We start from the raw sequence: 20,371 nt of genomic DNA, 5'->3' as shown, positions 1-20,371 counted from the left end.
GTGTGTGTTTGTGTGGGAGGGAGGGAGAGAGAGACAGACCTATAAAAAACCTGATATGAGGAGACGGACACACTGGTCTAGGTTACAGAGAGCTGGTTGTCCCATCCACCAAACTACCATGTGTGAAACAGGGAATGGACTCAGGGGTATGCTAATGTGTTATAGAGCAGACCTAACTCTCTATTAAATTAATCAAAAAGGAACATTTTACATTTTACATTTGAGAGAGAGAGGGAGAGAAAGGGAGAGAGAGGGAGAGCGGATTGAATGTATGCGTGTGTCACAATGTGTGTAAGAGAGATCATCTTCCCTTTTTTCTACCATTGTCTGATACTGTCTGTTTATTTAAAAAAGGATGTCCAGAACACTAATCAAAACAAATAAACACAGTACACACACACACAGACAGTTCCTGTGCCTAGACAGGTTAGACAGTGGCCTAGACAGTTCCTGTGCCTAGACAGGTTAGACAGTGGCCTAGACAGTTCCTGTGCCTAGACAGGTTAGACAGTGGCCTAGACAGGTTAGACAGTGGCCTAGACAGTTCCTGTGCCTAGACAGGTTAGACAGTTGCCTAGACAGTTCCTGTGCCTAGACAGGTTAGACAGTGGCCTAGACAGGTTAAGGGATATGGACTGTCCCTGCAAACCGGTGCTGCGGGGCACAGATATGCATCATTTCAAGGGAAACCTGGTTGACAGGAAGAGGGGAGAGGCTGTGGTACACACACACACACACACACGCACGCAGGCAGGCACAAACACCCAAGGGGACCAATCTAGACACTTATATTTGACACTGTAGAAGCCACACCGCTATTTGAACTGCTCCATCGTCTGGTCTAACTGTCTGAACTGAAATCGCTCGTAGTATATGACCGTAAAAGTGTGCATGGGAGGTTGAGTGGTTGAGTGTTCAAGCTGTGGTCAGGGTGATAGCGGGCCCACGCCGAGGCAGAGTATTCTCAAAATAAACACATTCAATTACAGGAGAAGTTCTGTGAGTTGTAAACACTAACCATACACAGAGCATCAAGCCATGTTTAATTCAGTTTTATACAAGCACATCATGTAAGTGTATCAAGATAGAAGTACATCCTTGCAAAAGTGCCTCTTCAATGTCTGCAGTGATGACAGAGAGAGCGAGAGACAGAGAGAGAGAGAGACAGAGACGGAGAGAGAGACGGAGAGAGACAGAGAGAGACAGAGAGAGACAGAGAGAGACAGAGAGAGAGAGAGACAGACAGAGAGAGACGGAGAGAGAGACAGAGAGAGAGAGAGAGACAGAGAGAGACAGAGAGAGAGAGAGACAGAGAGAGAGAGAGAGAGACAGAGAAAGACAGCCAGGCAGACAGCCAATCATCCATCCATCTGTCCGTCCATCCATCCATCCAGATCAATCCATCCAGACAGACCGTATCAGGCCACCACATCCCATGACCGCTCTGTGGAGATGTAAAGCCAGCCTGGTCCAATAATGGAGCCTGCTCTATAGACCAGCACCTCATTAGTGACCACACTGACCATCTATGGCCAAGGAGAGAGACCGCTCCCATGCCCTAACCTCTCTCTCTCTCCTCCCCCCTATCTGCTTTGTTCTCTATCGGTCTCTTTCATAATCGTCATTCTCTCTCTTTCATTTACCATCCCTCCCTCTCTCTCACCCAAACAACTCGCGTCTGACCGGTCCTGCAAATAGGCACCGCCAACACATGCTCTGTGTAGTATTTTAGGATGTTAGCCGTCTCCTCCCACAGCTGTTGGTAACTCTCGCTCATCTGTCCACACCATGTCTGCCCATGGTTCGCTGTGGGAGTAATAATCCACTCACTCACAACCTGTAAATCTCCCCCTGAACACTTGTCCCTTCATGTCCCATAGGAATCCTCCCAGAGGTGTAGGCTGACGGATGACTTCACGCCAGCATGGCTTCACCCCCAGTGAGGTCTCAGTGAGCCGTACTGAGGTCGCAGTGAGCCGTACTGAGGTCGCAGTGAGCCGTACTGAGGTCGCAGTGAGCCGTACTGAGGTCGCAGTGAGCCGTACTGAGGTCGCAGTGAGCCGTACTGAGGTCGCAGTGAGCCGTACTGAGGTCGCAGTGAGCCGTACTGAGGTCGCAGTGAGCCGTACTGAGGTCGCAGTGAGCCGTACTGAGGTCTCAGTGAGCCGTACTGAGGTCTCAGTGAGCCGTACTGAGGTCTCAGTGAGCCGTACTGAGGTCTTAGTGAGCCGTACTGAGGTGGCAGTGAGCCGTACTGAGGTCTCAGTGAGCCGTACTGAGGTGGCAGTGAGCCGTACTGAGGTCTCAGTGAAGGTCTCAGTGAGCCGTACTGAGGTCTCAGTGAGCCGTACTGAGGTGGCAGTGAGCCGTAACTGAGGTCTCAGTGAGCCGTACTGAGGTCTCAGTGAAGGTCTCAGTGAGCCGTACTGAGGTGGCAGTGAGCCGTACTGAGGTCTCAGTGAGCCGTACTGAGGTCGCAGTGAGCCGTACTGAGGTCGCAGTGAGCCGTACTGAGGTCGCAGTGAGCCGTACTGAGGTCGCAGTGAGCCGTACTGAGGTCGCAGTGAGCCGTACTGAGGTCTCAGTGAGCCGTACTGAGCTCTCAGTGAGCCGTACTGAGCTCTCAGTGAGCCGTACTGAGCTCTAAGTAAGCAATAACATGAGCGATGTGATTTTGAGCCCTCAGTGAGGTCTCAGTGAGCCGTACTGAGGTCGCAGTGAGCCGTACTGAGGTTGCAGTGAGCCGTACTGAGGTCTCAGTGAAGGTCTCAGTGAGCCGTACTGAGGTCTCAGTGAGCCGTACTGAGGTGGCAGTGAGCCGTACTGAGGTCTCAGTGAGCCGTACTGAGGTCTCAGTGAGCCGTACTGAGGTGGCAGTGAGCCATACTGAGGTCTCAGTGAAGGTCTCAGTGAGCCGTACTGAGGCCTCAGTGAGCCGTACTGAGGTGGCAGTGAGCCGTACTGAGGTGGCAGTGAGCCGTACTGAGGTGGCAGTGAGCCGTACTGAGGTCGCAGTGAGCCGTACTGAGGTCGCAGTGAGCCGTACTGAGGCCTCAGTGAGCCGTACTGAGCTCTAAGTAAGCAATAACATGAGCGATGTGATTTTGAGCCCTCAGTGAGGTCTCAGTGAGCCGTACTGAGGTCGCAGTGAGCCGTACTGAGGTCGCAGTGAGCCGTACTGAGGTCGCAGTGAGCCGTACTGAGGTCTCAGTGAAGGTCTCAGTGAGCCGTACTGAGGTCTCAGTGAGCCGTACTGAGGTGGCAGTGAGCCGTACTGAGGTGGCAGTGAGCCGTACTGAGGTGGCAGTGAGCCGTACTGAGGTCGCAGTGAGCCGTACTGAGGTCGCAGTGAGCCGTACTGTACTGAGGTCGCAGTGAGCCGTACTGAGGTCGCAGTGAGCCGTACTGAGGTCGCAGTGAGCCGTACTGAGGTCGCAGTGAGCCGTACTGAGGTCGCAGTGAGCCGTACTGAGGTCGCAGTGAGCCGTACTGAGGTCGCAGTGAGCCGTACTGAGCTCTAAGTAAGCAATAACATGAGCGATGTGATTTTGAGCCCTCAGTGAGGTCTCAGTGAGCCGTACTGAGGTCGCAGTGAGCCGTACTGAGGTCGCAGTGAGCCGTACTGAGGTCTCAGTGAGTAGACTAAGTAAACTAAGTAAACTCAGTAAACTAATGGACAACAACACGTAGGCTTCTACTTCCAGCTGATACATACTATATACATACTATATACATTTTACGGACACAGTATATTTTACATTGGTTCACTTGTCTGTTGTTATTTTTAGTCCCACCCTTCAGTTCCGCTCAACCCCTCCCATCTAATTCTGAACACCATCCAGTCCCACCCTTCAGCTCCCCTCAACCCCTCCCATCTAATTCTGAACACCATCCAGTCCCATCCTTCAGCTCCATTCAACCCCTCCCATCTATCTCTGAACACCATCCAGTCCCACCCTTCAGCTCCCCTCAACCCCTCCCATCTATCTCTGAACACCATCCAGTCCCATCCTTCAGCTCCCCTCAACACCTCCCATCTATCTCTGAACACCATCCAGTCCCATCCTTCAGCTCCCCTCAACACCTCCCATCTATCTCTGAACACCATCCAGTCCCACCCTTCAGCTCCCCTCAACACCTCCGATCTATCTCTGAATATCATCCAGTCCCAGTCTTCAGCTATCCTCAACCCCTCCCATCTATCTCTGAACACCATCCAGTCCCATCCTTCAGCTCCCCTCAACCCCTCCCATCTATCTCTGAACACCATCCAGTCCCACCCTTCAGTTCCGCTCAACCCCTCCCATCTATCTCTGAACACCATCCAGTCCCATCCTTCAGCTCCCCTCAACCCCTCCCATCTATCTCTGAACACCATCCAGTCCCATCCTTCAGCTCCCCTCAACCCCTCCCATCTATCTCTGAACACCATCCAGTCCCATCCTTCAGCTCAATTCAACCCCTCCCATCTATCTCTGAACACCATCCAGTCCCATCCTTCAGCTCCATTCAACACCTCCCATCTATCTCTCAACACCATCCAGTCCCTTCAGCTCCATTCAACCCCTCCCATCTATCTCTCAACTCCATCCAGTCCCATCCTTCAGCTCCATTCAACCCCTCCCATCTATCTCTCAACACCATCCAGTCTCTTCAGCTCCCCTCAACCCCTCCCATCTATCTCTGAACACCATCCATTTTGGATTTCTATTTGCCATATATTTTCAACTGTCCTGTGATGCTTCACAAAAGTCCTGTACCTTTCTTTTCTCATTGTATCTACAGATTGTAAATTAAAGATAACCTGTTTGGTTAAGAGTGTTATTATATTATTGATTGATTGACTATGACTTTTCAAATCACCCAGCAGTGCTATTTGCAGTTAACATGTGAGACAGTAGTGATTTAACTGAGCTCTAAACAAACATATTTAACTGAGCTCTAAACTAACATTTAACTGAGCTCTAAACAAACATATTTAACTGAGCTCTAAACATCAACATATTTAACTGAGCTCTAAACAAACATATTTAACTGAGCTCTAAACAAACATATTTAACTGAGCTCTAAACATCAATATATTTAACTGAGCTTTAAACAAACATTTAACTGAGCTCTAAACATCAACATATTTAACTGAGCTCTAAACAAACATTTAACTGAGCTCTAAACAAACATATTTAACTGAGCTCTAAACATCAACATATTTAACTGAGCTCTAAACAAATATTTAACTGAGCTCTAAACAAACATTTAACTGAGCTCTAAACATCAACATATTTAACTGAGCTCTAAACATCAACATATTTAACTGAGCTCTAAACAAACATATTTAACTGAGCTCTAAACAAACATATTTAACTGAGCTCTAAACATCAACATATTTAACTGAGCTCTAAACAAACATATTTAACTGAGCTCTAAACATCAATATATTTAACTGAGCTCTAAACAAACATTTAACTGAGCTCTAAACAAACATTTAACTGAGCTCTAAACAAACATTTAACTGAGCTCTAAACAAACATTTAACTGAGCTTTAAACATCAACATATTTAACTGAGCTCTAAACAAACATTTAACTGAGCTCTAAACATCAACATATTTAACTGAGCTCTAAACAAACATATTTAACTGAGCTCTAAACAAACATATTTAACTGAGCTCTAAACATCAACATATTTAACTGAGCTCTAAACATCAACATATTTAACTGAGCTCTAAACAAACATTTAACTGAGCTCTAAACATCAACATATTTAACTGAGCTCTAAACATCAACATATTTAACTGAGCTCTAAACAAACATTTAACTGAGCTCTAAACAAACATATTTAACTGAGCTCTAAACATCAACATATTTAACTGAGCTCCAAACATCAACATATTTAACTGAGCTCCAAACATCAACATATTTAACTGAGCTCTAAACAAACATATTTAACTGAGCTCTAAACATCAACATATTTAACTGAGCTCTAAACATCAACATATTTAACTGAGCTCTAAACATCAACATATTTAACTGAGCTCTAAACATCAACATATTTAACTGAGCTCTAAACATCAACATATTTAACTGAGCTCTAAACATCAACATATTTAACTGAGCTCTAAACAAACATATTTAACTGAGCTCTAAACATCAACATATTTAACTGAGCTCTAAACATCAACATATTTAACTGAGCTCTAAACAAACATATTTAACTGAGCTCTAAACAAACATATTTAACTGAGCTCTAAACAAACATATTTAACTGAGCTCTAAACATCAACATATTTAACTGAGCTCCAAACATCAACATATTTAACTGAGCTCTCAGTAGGAAATAACATATTTAACAGAGCTCTCAGTAGGCAATAACATATTTAACAGAGCTCTCAGTAGGAAATAACATATTTAACTGAGCTCTAAGTTAGCAATAACATTTAACTGAGCTCTCAGTAGGCAATAACATATTTAACTGAGCTCTAAGTTAGCAATAACATATTTAACAGAGCTCTAAGTTAGCAATAACATATTTAACTGAGCTCTAAGTTAGCAATAACATTTAACTGAGCTTTAAGTTAGCAATAACATATATAACTGAGCTCTCAGTAGGCAATAACATTTAACTGAGCTTTAAGTTAGCAATAACATATTTAACTGAGCTCTCAGTAGGCAATAACATATTTAACTGAGCTCTCAGTAGGCAATAACATATTTAACTGAGCTCTAAGTTAGCAATAACATATTTAACTGAGCTCTCAGTAGGCAATAACATATTTAACTGAGCTCTAAGTTAGCAATAACATATATAACAGAGCTCTCAGTTGGCCAATAACATATTTAACTGAGCTCTCAGTAGGCAATAACATTTAACTGAGCTCTAAGTTAGCAATAACATATTTAACAGAGCTCTAAGTTAGCAATAACATTTAACTGAGCTCTAAGTTAGCAATAACATATTTAACTGAGCTCTAAGTTAGCAATAACATATTTAACTGAGCTCTAAGTTAGCAATAACATATTTAACTGAGCTTTAAGTTAGCAATAACATATTTAACTGAGCCTTTAGTTAGCAATAACATTTAACTGAGCTTTAAGTTAGCAATAACATTTAACTGAGCTCTCAGTAGGCAATAACATATTTAACTGAGCTCTAAGTTAGCAATAACATATTTAACTGAGCTCTCAGTAGGCAATAACATTTAACTGAGCTTTAAGTTAGCAATAACATTTAACTGAGCTCTCAGTAGGCAATAACATATTTAACTGAGCTCTAAGTTAGCAATAACATATATAACTGAGCTCTCAGTAGGCAATAACATTTAACTGAGCTTTAAGTTAGCAATGACATATTTAACTGAGCTTTAAGTTAGCAATAACATATTTAACTGAGCCTTTAGTTAGCAATAACATATTTAACTGAGCTCTAAGTTAGCAATAACATTTAACTGAGCTCTCAGTAGGCAATAACACATTTAACAGAGCTCTCAGTAGGCAATAGCATATTTAACTGAGCTCTCAGTAGGCAATAACATTTAACTGAGCTCTCAGTAGGCAATAACATTTAACTGAGCTCTCAGTAGGCAATAACATTTAACTGAGCTCTCAGTAGGCAATAACATTTAACAGAGCTCTAAGTTAGCAATAACATATTTCACTGAGCTCTCAGTAGGCAATAACATATTTAACTGAGCTCTAAGTTAGCAATAACATATTTAACTGAGCTCTAAGTTAGCAATAACATTTAACTGAGCTCTAAGTTAGCAATAACATATTTAACTGAGCTCTCAGTAGGCAATAACATATTTAACTGAGCTCTCAGTAGGCAATAACATATTTAACTGAGCTCTAAGTTAGCAATAACATTTAACTGAGCTCTAAGTTAGCAATAACATATTTAACTGAGCTCTCAGTAGGCAATAACATATTTAACTGAGCTCTCAGTAGGCAATAACATATTTAACTGAGCTCTCAGTAGGCAATAACATATTTAACTGAGCTCTAAGTTAGCAATAACATTTAACAGAGCTCTAAGTTAGCAATAACATTTAACAGAGCTCTAAGTTAGCAATAACATATTTAACTGAGCTCTCAGTAGGCAATAACATATTTAACTGAGCTCTCAGTAGGCAATAACATATTTAACTGAGCTCTAAGTTAGCAATAACATATATAACTGAGCCTTTAGTTAGCAATAACATTTAACTGAGCTTTAAGTTAGCAATAACATATTTAACTGAGCTCTCAGTAGGCAATAACATATTTAACTGAGCTCTAAGTTAGCAATAACATATTTAACTGAGCTCTAAGTTAGCAATAACATATTTAACTGAGCTCTAAGTTAGCAATAACATTTAACAGAGCTCTAAGTTAGCAATAACATATTTAACTGAGCTCTCAGTAGGCAATAACATATTTAACTGAGCTCTCAGTAGGGAATAACATTTAACAGAGCTCTAAGTTAGCAATAACATATTTAACTGAGCTCTCAGTAGGCAATAACATATTTAACTGAGCTCTCAGTAGGCAATAACATATTTAACTGAGCTCTAAGTTAGCAATAACATTTAACTGAGCTCTAAGTTAGCAATAACATATTTAACTGAGCTCTCAGTAGGCAATAACATATTTAACTGAGCTCTCAGTAGGCAATAACATATTTAACTGAGCTCTCAGTAGGCAATAACATATTTAACTGAGCTCTAAGTTAGCAATAACATTTAACAGAGCTCTAAGTTAGCAATAACATTTAACAGAGCTCTAAGTTAGCAATAACATATTTAACTGAGCTCTCAGTAGGCAATAACATATTTAACTGAGCTCTCAGTAGGCAATAACATATTTAACTGAGCTCTAAGTTAGCAATAACATATATAACTGAGCCTTTAGTTAGCAATAACATTTAACTGAGCTTTAAGTTAGCAATAACATATTTAACTGAGCTCTCAGTAGGCAATAACATATTTAACTGAGCTCTAAGTTAGCAATAACATATTTAACTGAGCTCTAAGTTAGCAATAACATATTTAACTGAGCTCTAAGTTAGCAATAACATTTAACAGAGCTCTAAGTTAGCAATAACATATTTAACTGAGCTCTCAGTAGGCAATAACATATTTAACTGAGCTCTCAGTAGGCAATAACATTTAACAGAGCTCTAAGTTAGCAATAACATATTTAACTGAGCTCTCAGTAGGCAATAACATTTAACTGAGCTCTCAGTAGGCAATAACATATTTAACTGAGCTCTCAGTAGGCAATAACATATTTAACTGAGCTAAGTTAGCAATAACATATTTAACTGAGCTCTAAGTTAGCAATAACATTTAACAGAGCTCTAAGTTAGCAATAACATTTAACAGAGCTCTACGTTAGCAATAACATATTTAACAGAGCTCTCAGTAGGCAATAACATATTTAACTGAGCTCTAAGTTAGCAATAACATATTTAACTGAGCTCTAAGTTAGCAATAACATTTAACTGAGCTCTCAGTAGGCAATAACATTTAACTGAGCTCTAAGTTAGCAATAACATATTTAACTGAGCTCTCAGTAGGCAATAACATATTTAACTGAGCTCTAAGTTAGCAATAACATTTAACAGAGCTCTAAGTTAGCAATAACATATTTAACTGAGCTCTAAGTTAGCAATAACATATTTAACTGAGCTCTCAGTAGGCAATAACATATTTAACTGAGCTCTCAGTAGGCAATAACATTTAACTGAGCTCTAAGTTAGCAATAACATTTAACTGAGCTCTCAGTAGGCAATAACATTTAACAGAGCTCTCAGTAGGCAATAACATTTAACTGAGCTCTCAGTAGGCAATAACATATTTAACAGAGCTCTAAGTTAGCAATAACATATTTAACTGAGCTCTCAGTAGGTAATAACATTTAACTGAGCTCTAAGTTAGCAATAACATATTTAACTGAGCTCTCAGTAGGCAATAACATATTTAACTGAGCTCTCAGTAGGCAATAACATATTTAACTGAGCTCTAAGTTAGCAATAACATTTAACAGAGCTCTAAGTTAGCAATAACATATTTAACTGAGCTCTCAGTAGGCAATAACATATTTAACTGAGCTCTCAGTAGGCAATAACATATTTAACTGAGCTCTAAGTTAGCAATAACATATATAACTGAGCCTTTAGTTAGCGATAACATTTAACTGAGCTTTAAGTTAGCAATAACATATTTAACTGAGCTCTAAGTTAGCAATAACATATATAACTGAGCCTTTAGTTAGCAATAACATTTAACTGAGCTTTAAGTTAGCAATAACATATTTAACTGAGCTCTCAGTAGGCAATAAAATATTTAACTGAGCTCTAAGTTAGCAATAACATATTTAACTGAGCTCTAAGTTAGCAATAACATATTTAACTGAGCTCTAAGTTAACAATAACATTTAACAGAGCTCTAAGTTAGCAATAACATATTTAACTGAGCTCTCAGTAGGCAATAACATATTTAACTGAGCTCTCAGTAGGCAATAACATTTAACAGAGCTCTAAGTTAGCAATAACATATTTAACTGAGCTCTCAGTAGGCAATAACATATTTAACTGAGCTCTCAGTAGGCAATAACATATTTAACTGAGCTCTCAGTAGGCAATAACATATTTAACTGAGCTCTAAGTTAGCAATAACATTTAACAGAGCTCTAAGTTAGCAATAACATATTTAACTGAGCTCTAAGTTAGCAATAACATATTTAACTGAGCTCTCAGTAGGCAATAACATATTTAACTGAGCTCTCAGTAGGCAATAACATTTAACTGAGCTCTAAGTTAGCAATAACATTTAACTGAGCTTTAAGTTAGCAATAACATATTTAACTGAGCTCTCAGTAGGCAATAACATTTAACTGAGCTCTAAGTTAGCAATAACATTTAACTGAGCTCTCAGTAGGCAATAACATTTAACAGAGCTCTCAGTAGGCAATAACATTTAACTGAGCTCTCAGTAGGCAATAACATATTTAACAGAGCTCTAAGTTAGCAATAACATATTTAACTGAGCTCTCAGTGGGCAATAACATTTAACTGAGCTCTAAGTTAGCAATGACATATTTAACTGAGCTCTAAGTTAGCAATAACATATTTAACTGAGCTCTCAGTAGGCAATAACATATTTAACTGAGCTCTAAGTTAGCAATAACATATTTAACTGAGCTCTAAGTTAGCAATAACATATTTAACTGAGCTCTCAGTAGGCAATAACATATTTAACTGAGCTCTAAGTTAGCAATAACATATTTAACAGAGCTCTAAGTTAGCAATAACATTTAACTGAGCTTTAAGTTAGCAATAACATTTAACTGAGCTCTCAGTAGGCAATGACATATTTAACTGAGCTCTAAGTTAGCAATAACATATTTAACAGAGCTCTAAGTTAGCAATAACATATTTAACTGAGCTCTCAGTAGGCAATAACATATTTAACTGAGCCTTTAGTTAGCAATAACATTTAACAGAGCTCTCAGTTAGCAATAACATTTAACTGAGCTCTAAGTTAGCAATAACATTTAACTGAGCTCTAAGTTAGCAATAACATATTTAACTGAGCTCTCAGTAGGCAATGACATATTTAACTGAGCTCTCAGTAGGCAATGACATATTTAACTGAGCTCTCAGTAGGCAATGACATATTTAACTGAGCTCTAAGTTAGCAATAACATATTTAACTGAGCTCTAAGTTAGCAATAACATATTTAACTGAGCTCTCAGTAGGCAATAACATATTTAACTGAGCTCTAAGTTAGCAATAACATTTAACTGAGCCTTTAGTTAGCAATAACATTTAACTGAGCTCTAAGTAGGCAATAACATATTTAACAGAGCTCTAAGTTAGCAATAACATTTAACTGAGCTTTAAGTTAGCAATAACATTTAACTGAGCTCTCAGTAGGCAATGACATATTTAACTGAGCTCTAAGTTAGCAATGACATATTTAACTGAGCTCTAAGTTAGCAATAACATTTAACAGAGCTCTCAGTAGGCAATAACATTTAACAGAGCTCTCAGTAGGCAATAGCATATTTAACTGAGCTCTCAGTAGGCAATAACATATTTAACTGAGCTCTCAGTAGGCAATAACATATTTAACTGAGCTCTCAGTAGGCAATAACATATTTAACTGAGCTCTCAGTAGGCAATAACATATTTAACAGAGCTCTCAGTAGGCAATAACATATTTAACAGAGCTCTCAGTAGGCAATAACATATTTAACTGAGCTCTCAGTAGGCAATAACATATTTAACTGAGCTCTCAGTAGGCAATAACATATTTAACAGAGCTCTAAGTTAGCAATAACATATTTAACTGAGCTCTAAGTTAGCAATAACATATTTAACTGAGCTCTAAGTTAACAATGACATATTTAACTGAGCTCTAAGTTAGCAATAACATATTTAACTGAGCTCTCAGTAGGCAATGCCATATTTAACTGAGCTCTAAGTTAGCAATGACATATTTAACTGAGCTCTAAGTTAGCAATAACATTTAACAGAGCTCTCAGTAGGCAATAGCATATTTAACAGAGCTCTCAGTAGGCAATAACATTTAACAGAGCTCTCAGTAGGCAATAACATATTTAACTGAGCTCTCAGTTAGCAATAACATATTTAACTGAGCTCTAAGTTAGCAATAACATTTAACAGAGCTCTAAGTTAGCAATAACATATTTAACTGAGCTCTAAGTTAGCAATAACATATTTAACTGAGCTCTAAGTTAGCAATAACATATTTAACTGAGCTCTAAGTTAGCAATAACATATTTAACTGAGCTCTCTGTAGGCAATAACATATTTAACTGAGCTCTCAGTAGGCAATAACATATTTAACTGAGCTCTAAGTTAGCAATAACATATTTAACTGAGCTTTAAGTTAGCAATAACATATTTAACTGAGCTCTAAGTTAGCAATGACATATTTAACTGAGCTCTCAGTAGGCAATAACATATTTAACTGAGCTTTAAGTTAGCAATAACATATTTAACTGAGCTCTAAGTTAGCAATGACATATTTAACTGAGCTCTAAGTTAGCAATAACATATTTAACTGAGCTCTCAGTAGGCAATAACATATTTAACTGAGCTCTCAGTAGGCAATAACATATTTAACTGAGCTCTAAGTAGGCAATAACATATTTAACTGAGCTCTAAGTTAGCAATAACATTTAACAGAGCTCTAAGTTAGCAATAACATTTAACAGAGCTCTAAGTTAGCAATAACATATTTAACTGAGCTCTCAGTAGGCAATAACATATTTAACTGAGCTCTCAGTAGGCAATAACATATTTAACTGAGCTCTCAGTAGGCAATAACATATTTAACTGAGCTCTAAGTTAGCAATAACATTTAACAGAGCTCTAAGTTAGCAATAACATTTAACAGAGCTCTAAGTTAGCAATAACATATTTAACTGAGCTCTCAGTAGGCAATAACATATTTAACTGAGCTCTCAGTAGGCAATAACATATTTAACTGAGCTCTAAGTTAGCAATAACATATATAACTGAGCCTTTAGTTAGCAATAACATTTAACTGAGCTTTAAGTTAGCAATAACATATTTAACTGAGCTCTCAGTAGGCAATAACATATTTAACTGAGCTCTAAGTTAGCAATAACATATTTAACTGAGCTCTAAGTTAGCAATAACATATTTAACTGAGCTCTAAGTTAGCAATAACATTTAACAGAGCTCTAAGTTAGCAATAACATATTTAACTGAGCTCTCAGTAGGCAATAACATATTTAACTGAGCTCTCAGTAGGGAATAACATTTAACAGAGCTCTAAGTTAGCAATAACATATTTAACTGAGCTCTCAGTAGGCAATAACATTTAACTGAGCTCTCAGTAGGCAATAACATATTTAACTGAGCTCTCAGTAGGCAATAACATATTTAACTGAGCTCTAAGTTAGCAATAACATTTAACTGAGCTCTAAGTTAGCAATAACATATTTAACTGAGCTCTCAGTAGGCAATAACATATTTAACTGAGCTCTCAGTAGGCAATAACATATTTAACTGAGCTCTCAGTAGGCAATAACATATTTAACTGAGCTCTAAGTTAGCAATAACATTTAACAGAGCTCTAAGTTAGCAATAACATATTTAACTGAGCTCTCAGAAGGCAATAACATATTTAACTGAGCTCTCAGTAGGCAATAACATATTTAACTGAGCTCTCAGTAGGCAATAACATATTTAACTGAGCTCTAAGTTAGCAATAACATATATAACTGAGCCTTTAGTTAGCAATAACATTTAACTGAGCTTTAAGTTAGCAATAACATATTTAACTGAGCTCTCAGTAGGCAATAACATATTTAACTGAGCTCTAAGTTAGCAATAACATATTTACCTGAGCTCTAAGTTAGCAATAACATATTTAACTGAGCTCTAAGTTAGCAATAACATTTAACAGAGCTCTAAGTTAGCAATAACATATTTAACTGAGCTCTCAGTAGGCAATAACATATTTAACTGAGCTCTCAGTAGGCAATAACATTTAACAGAGCTCTAAGTTAGCAATAACATATTTAACTGAGCTCTCAGTAGGCAATAACATTTAACTGAGCTCTCAGTAGGCAATAACATATTTAACTGAGCTCTCAGTAGGCAATAACATATTTAACTGAGCTAAGTTAGCAATAACATATTTAACTGAGCTCTAAGTTAGCAATAACATTTAACAGAGCTCTACGTTAGCAATAACATATTTAACAGAGCTCTCAGTAGGCAATACCATATTTAACTGAGCTCTAAGTTAGCAATAACATATTTAACTGAGCTCTAAGTTAGCAATAACATTTAACTGAGCTCTCAGTAGGCAATAACATTTAACTGAGCTCTAAGTTAGCAATAACATATTTAACTGAGCTCTCAGTAGGCAATAACATATTTAACTGAGCTCTAAGTTAGCAATAACATTTAACAGAGCTCTAAGTTAGCAATAACATATTTAACTGAGCTCTAAGTTAGCAATAACATATTTAACTGAGCTCTCAGTAGGCAATAACATATTTAACTGAGCTCTCAGTAGGCAATAACATTTAACTGAGCTCTAAGTTAGCAATAACATATTTAACTGAGCTTTAAGTTAGCAATAACATTTAACTGAGCTTTAAGTTAGCAATAACATATTTAACTGAGCTCTCAGTAGGCAATAACATTTAACTGAGCTCTAAGTTAGCAATAACATTTAACTGAGCTCTCAGTAGGCAATAACATTTAACAGAGCTCTCAGTAGGCAATAACATTTAACTGAGCTCTCAGTAGGCAATAACATATTTAACAGAGCTCTAAGTTAGCAATAACATATTTAACTGAGCTCTCAGTAGGTAATAACATTTAACTGAGCTCTAAGTTAGCAATAACATATTTAACTGAGCTCTCAGTAGGCAATAACATATTTAACTGAGCTCTCAGTAGGCAATAACATATTTAACTGAGCTCTAAGTTAGCAATAACATTTAACAGAGCTCTAAGTTAGCAATAACATATTTAACTGAGCTCTCAGTAGGCAATAACATATTTAACTGAGCTCTCAGTAGGCAATAACATATTTAACTGAGCTCTAAGTTAGCAATAACATATATAACTGAGCCTTTAGTTAGCGATAACATTTAACTGAGCTTTAAGTTAGCAATAACATATTTAACTGAGCTCTAAGTTAGCAATAACATATATAACTGAGCCTTTAGTTAGCAATAACATTTAACTGAGCTTTAAGTTAGCAATAACATATTTAACTGAGCTCTCAGTAGGCAATAACATATTTAACTGAGCTCTAAGTTAGCAATAACATATTTAACTGAGCTCTAAGTTAGCAATAACATATTTAACTGAGCTCTAAGTTAGCAATAACATTTAACAGAGCTCTAAGTTAGCAATAACATATTTAACTGAGCTCTCAGTAGGCAATAACATATTTAACTGAGCTCTCAGTAGGCAATAACATTTAACAGAGCTCTAAGTTAGCAATAACATATTTAACTGAGCTCTCAGTAGGCAATAACATTTAACTGAGCTCTCAGTAGGCAATAACATATTTAACTGAGCTCTCAGTAGGCAATAACATATTTAACTGAGCTAAGTTAGCAATAACATATTTAACTGAGCTCTAAGTTAGCAATAACATTTAACAGAGCTCTAAGTTAGCAATAACATTTAACAGAGCTCTACGTTAGCAATAACATATTTAACAGAGCTCTCAGTAGGCAATAACATATTTAACTGAGCTCTAAGTTAGCAATAACATATTTAACTGAGCTCTAAGTTAGCAATAACATTTAACTGAGCTCTCAGTAGGCAATAACATTTAACTGAGCTCTAAGTTAGCAATAACATATTTAACTGAGCTCTCAGTAGGCAATAACATATTTAACTGAGCTCCAAGTTAGCAATAACATTTAACAGAGCTCTAAGTTAGCAATAACATATTTAACTGAGCTCTCAGTAGGCAATGACATATTTAACTGAGCTCTCAGTAGGCAATGACATATTTAACTGAGCTCTCAGTAGGCAATGACATATTTAACTGAGCTCTAAGTTAGCAATAACATATTTAACTGAGCTCTAAGTTAGCAATAACATATTTAACTGAGCTCTCAGTAGGCAATAACATATTTAACTGAGCTCTAAGTTAGCAATAACATATTTAACTGAGCTCTAAGTTAGCAATAACATATTTAACTGAGCTCTAAGTTAGCAATAACATTTAACTGAGCCTTTAGTTAGCAATAACATTTAACTGAGCTCTAAGTAGGCAATAACATATTTAACAGAGCTCTAAGTTAGCAATAACATTTAACAGAGCTCTCAGTAGGCAATAACATTTAACAGAGCTCTCAGTAGGCAATAGCATATTTAACTGAGCTCTCAGTAGGCAATAACATATTTAACTGAGCTCTCAGTAGGCAATAACATATTTAACTGAGCTCTCAGTAGGCAATAACATATTTAACTGAGCTCTCAGTAGGCAATAACATATTTAACAGAGCTCTCAGTAGGCAATAACATATTTAACAGAGCTCTCAGTAGGCAATAACATATTTAACTGAGCTCTCAGTAGGCAATAACATATTTAACTGAGCTCTCAGTAGGCAATAACATATTTAACAGAGCTCTAAGTTAGCAATAACATATTTAACTGAGCTCTAAGTTAGCAATAACATATTTAACTGAGCTCTAAGTTAACAATGCCATATTTAACTGAGCTCTAAGTTAGCAATGACATATTTAACTGAGCTCTCAGTAGGCAATAGCATATTTAACAGAGCTCTCAGTAGGCAATAACATTTAACAGAGCTCTCAGTAGGCAATAACATATTTAACTGAGCTCTCAGTTAGCAATAACATATTTAACTGAGCTCTAAGTTAGCAATAACATTTAACAGAGCTCTAAGTTAGCAATAACATATTTAACTGAGCTCTAAGTTAGCAATAACATATTTAACTGAGCTCTAAGTTAGCAATAACATATTAACTGAGCTCTAAGTTAGCAATAACATATTTAACTGAGCTCTCTGTAGGCAATAACATATTTAACTGAGCTCTCAGTAGGCAATAACATATTTAACTGAGCTCTAAGTTAGCAATAACATATTTAACTGAGCTTTAAGTTAGCAATAACATATTTAACTGAGCTCTAAGTTAGCAATGACATATTTAACTGAGCTCTCAGTAGGCAATAACATATTTAACTGAGCTTTAAGTTAGCAATAACATATTTAACTGAGCTCTAAGTTAGCAATGACATATTTAACTGAGCTCTAAGTTAGCAATAACATATTTAACTGAGCTCTCAGTAGGCAATAACATATTTAACTGAGCTCTCAGTAGGCAATAACATATTTAACTGAGCTCTCAGTAGGCAATAACATATTTAACAGAGCTCTAAGTTAGCAATAACATATTTAACTGAGCTCTAAGTTAGCAATAACATATTTAACTGAGCTCTAAGTTAGCAATAACATATTTAACTGAGCTCTAAGTTAGCAATAACATATTTAACTGAGCTCTAAGTTAGCAATAACATATTTAACTGAGCTCTCAGTAGGCAATAACATATTTAACTGAGCTCTAAGTTAGCAATAACATATTTAACTGAGCTCTCAGTAGGCAATGCCATATTTAACTGAGCTCTAAGTTAGCAATGACATATTTAACTGAGCTCTAAGTTAGCAATAACATTTAACAGAGCTCTCAGTAGGCAATAACATTTAACAGAGCTCTCAGTAGGCAATAGCATATTTAACAGAGCTCTCAGTAGGCAATAACATTTAACTGAGCTCTAAGTTAGCAATAACATATTTAACTGAGCTCTAAGTTAGCAATAACATATTTAACTGAGCTCTAAGTTAGCAATAACATATTTAACTGAGCTCTAAGTTAGCAATAACATATTTAACTGAGCTCTAAGTTAGCAATAACATATTTAACTGAGCTCTAAGTTAGCAATAACATATTTAACTGAGCTCTCAGTAGGCAATAACATATTTAACTGAGCTCTAAGTTAGCAATAACATATTTAACTGAGCTTTAAGTTAGCAATAACATATTTAACTGAGCTCTAAGTTAGCAATGACATATTTAACTGAGCTCTCAGTAGGCAATAACATTTAACTGAGCTCTAAGTTAGCAATAACATATTTAACTGAGCTCTAAGTTAGCAATAACATATTTAACTGAGCTCTAAGTTAGCAATAACATATTTAACTGAGCTCTCAGTAGGCAATAACATATTTAACTGAGCTCTCAGTAGGCAATAACATATTTAACTGAGCTCTCAGTAGGCAATGCCATATTTAACTGAGCTCTAAGTTAGCAATGACATATTTAACTGAGCTCTAAGTTAGCAATAACATTTAACAGAGCTCTCAGTAGGCAATAACATTTAACAGAGCTCTCAGTAGGCAATAGCATATTTAACAGAGCTCTCAGTAGGCAATAACATTTAACAGAGCTCTCAGTAGGCAATAACATATGTAACTGAGCTCTCAGTTAGCAATAACATATTTAACTGAGCTCTAAGTTAGCAATAACATTTAAGAGAGCTCTAAGTTAGCAATAACATTTAACAGAGCTCTAAGTTAGCAATAACATATTTAACTGAGCTCTCAGTAGGCAATAACATATTTAACTGAGCTCTAAGTTAGCAATAACATATTTAACTGAGCTCTAAGTTAGCAATAACATATTTAACAGAGCTCTCAGTAGGCAATAACATATTTAACTGAGCTCTCAGTAGGCAATAACATATTTAACTGAGCTCTCAGTAGGCAATAACATATTTAACTGAGCTCTCAGTAGGCAATAACATATTTAACTGAGCTCTCAGTTAGCAATAACATATTTAACTGAGCTCTAAGTTAGCAATAACATTTAACTGAGCTCTAATAATAACAATAACAGACTCAATACTGAACTCTCAGTGAGCAATAACATGAGATTCTTCAACAAAAAGTAACAGATGAGATAAGACGGAGTTCTCCTCGTGAGAGATTTGAACTCTTACTGTACACACTGCACTGTAACCTATAACAAGTGTGCCATATTCAACAGAGAGAACGACTAAACTCAACTGCATGGAAAACGAAGGTAGGGACATTATTCAGACGAGGACAAAGTAACATGCTTCACTATTCTAGGAACAGGGGGAGACAAAAAAAAGTCGACAAACTAGAGAGAAGTGTAAAGGAAGTGTAAATGTTGAAAGAGAAGAAACGGAATGACTTACACACACATGACTGAGTGGAAAATCCTCCGGGGCCCAGGTAGTACGTTTCTCTCTGTGTCCGAGTGTGTGTCCGTGAGTGTTCGTTCTTCCCCCTTCCCTCCCGGAGAGCTCGGCTAGGGTCTGCCAGAGGCACCGTAAAAACAAGCGCTCACGTGAACATTACTCCACGGAGGGTCCCACCAGAAAAGGAGAGATGGAGAGTGGAAAACTATTTTTTATTGCCCCATTAAGAAGGTACAGTCCTTTGCAATGTGACTTCTCCCCCCTTTAGACCAAAAAAAAAAACCCACGGAAGGCTAGAGTAGGCGGAACTCTACTTTTGCTGTGCTTTTACTTCTCTTTGAGCTTTTTCCTTCCTTCCTCCTCTTGTGGGGAGCAAAAGTTAAACGCCAGGCTTCTGAGCACTGGAGAGAGAGAGAGAGAGAGAGAGAGAGAGAGAGAGAGAGAGAGAGGGGACAGAGAGAGAGAGGGACAGAGAGAGAGAGAGAGAGAGAGAGAGAGAGAGACAGAGACGAGAGAGACGGACAGAGAGACGGACAGAGAGACGGACAGAGAGACGGACAGAGAGACGGACAGAGAGACGGACAGAGAGACGGACAGAGAGACGGACAGAGAGAC

The 20,371-nt window shown here is 37.6% G+C and overlaps 1 protein-coding gene across 1 annotated transcript in view; it reads right to left on the bottom strand.

The window, feature by feature from the left end:
* The window catches only part of LOC109886480 (protein eva-1 homolog A), a 136,500-nt gene extending 116,382 nt beyond the window's left edge, over positions 1-20,118 (bottom strand). The window contains exon 1 of the mRNA XM_031800869.1: positions 19,754-20,118. The gene's annotated coding sequence lies outside the window, so the exon portion shown is untranslated. The remainder of the gene's footprint in view (positions 1-19,753) is intronic.
* Between the last annotated feature and the right edge of the window lie 253 nt (positions 20,119-20,371).

This window comes from Oncorhynchus kisutch, linkage group LG21, assembly GCF_002021735.2.
Source record: "Oncorhynchus kisutch isolate 150728-3 linkage group LG21, Okis_V2, whole genome shotgun sequence".
In the NCBI taxonomy this organism is placed as follows: domain Eukaryota; kingdom Metazoa; phylum Chordata; class Actinopteri; order Salmoniformes; family Salmonidae; genus Oncorhynchus; species Oncorhynchus kisutch.
The sequence above is the reverse complement of the archived record's forward strand: the minus strand, read 5'-3'. Positions and strand labels throughout refer to the sequence as shown.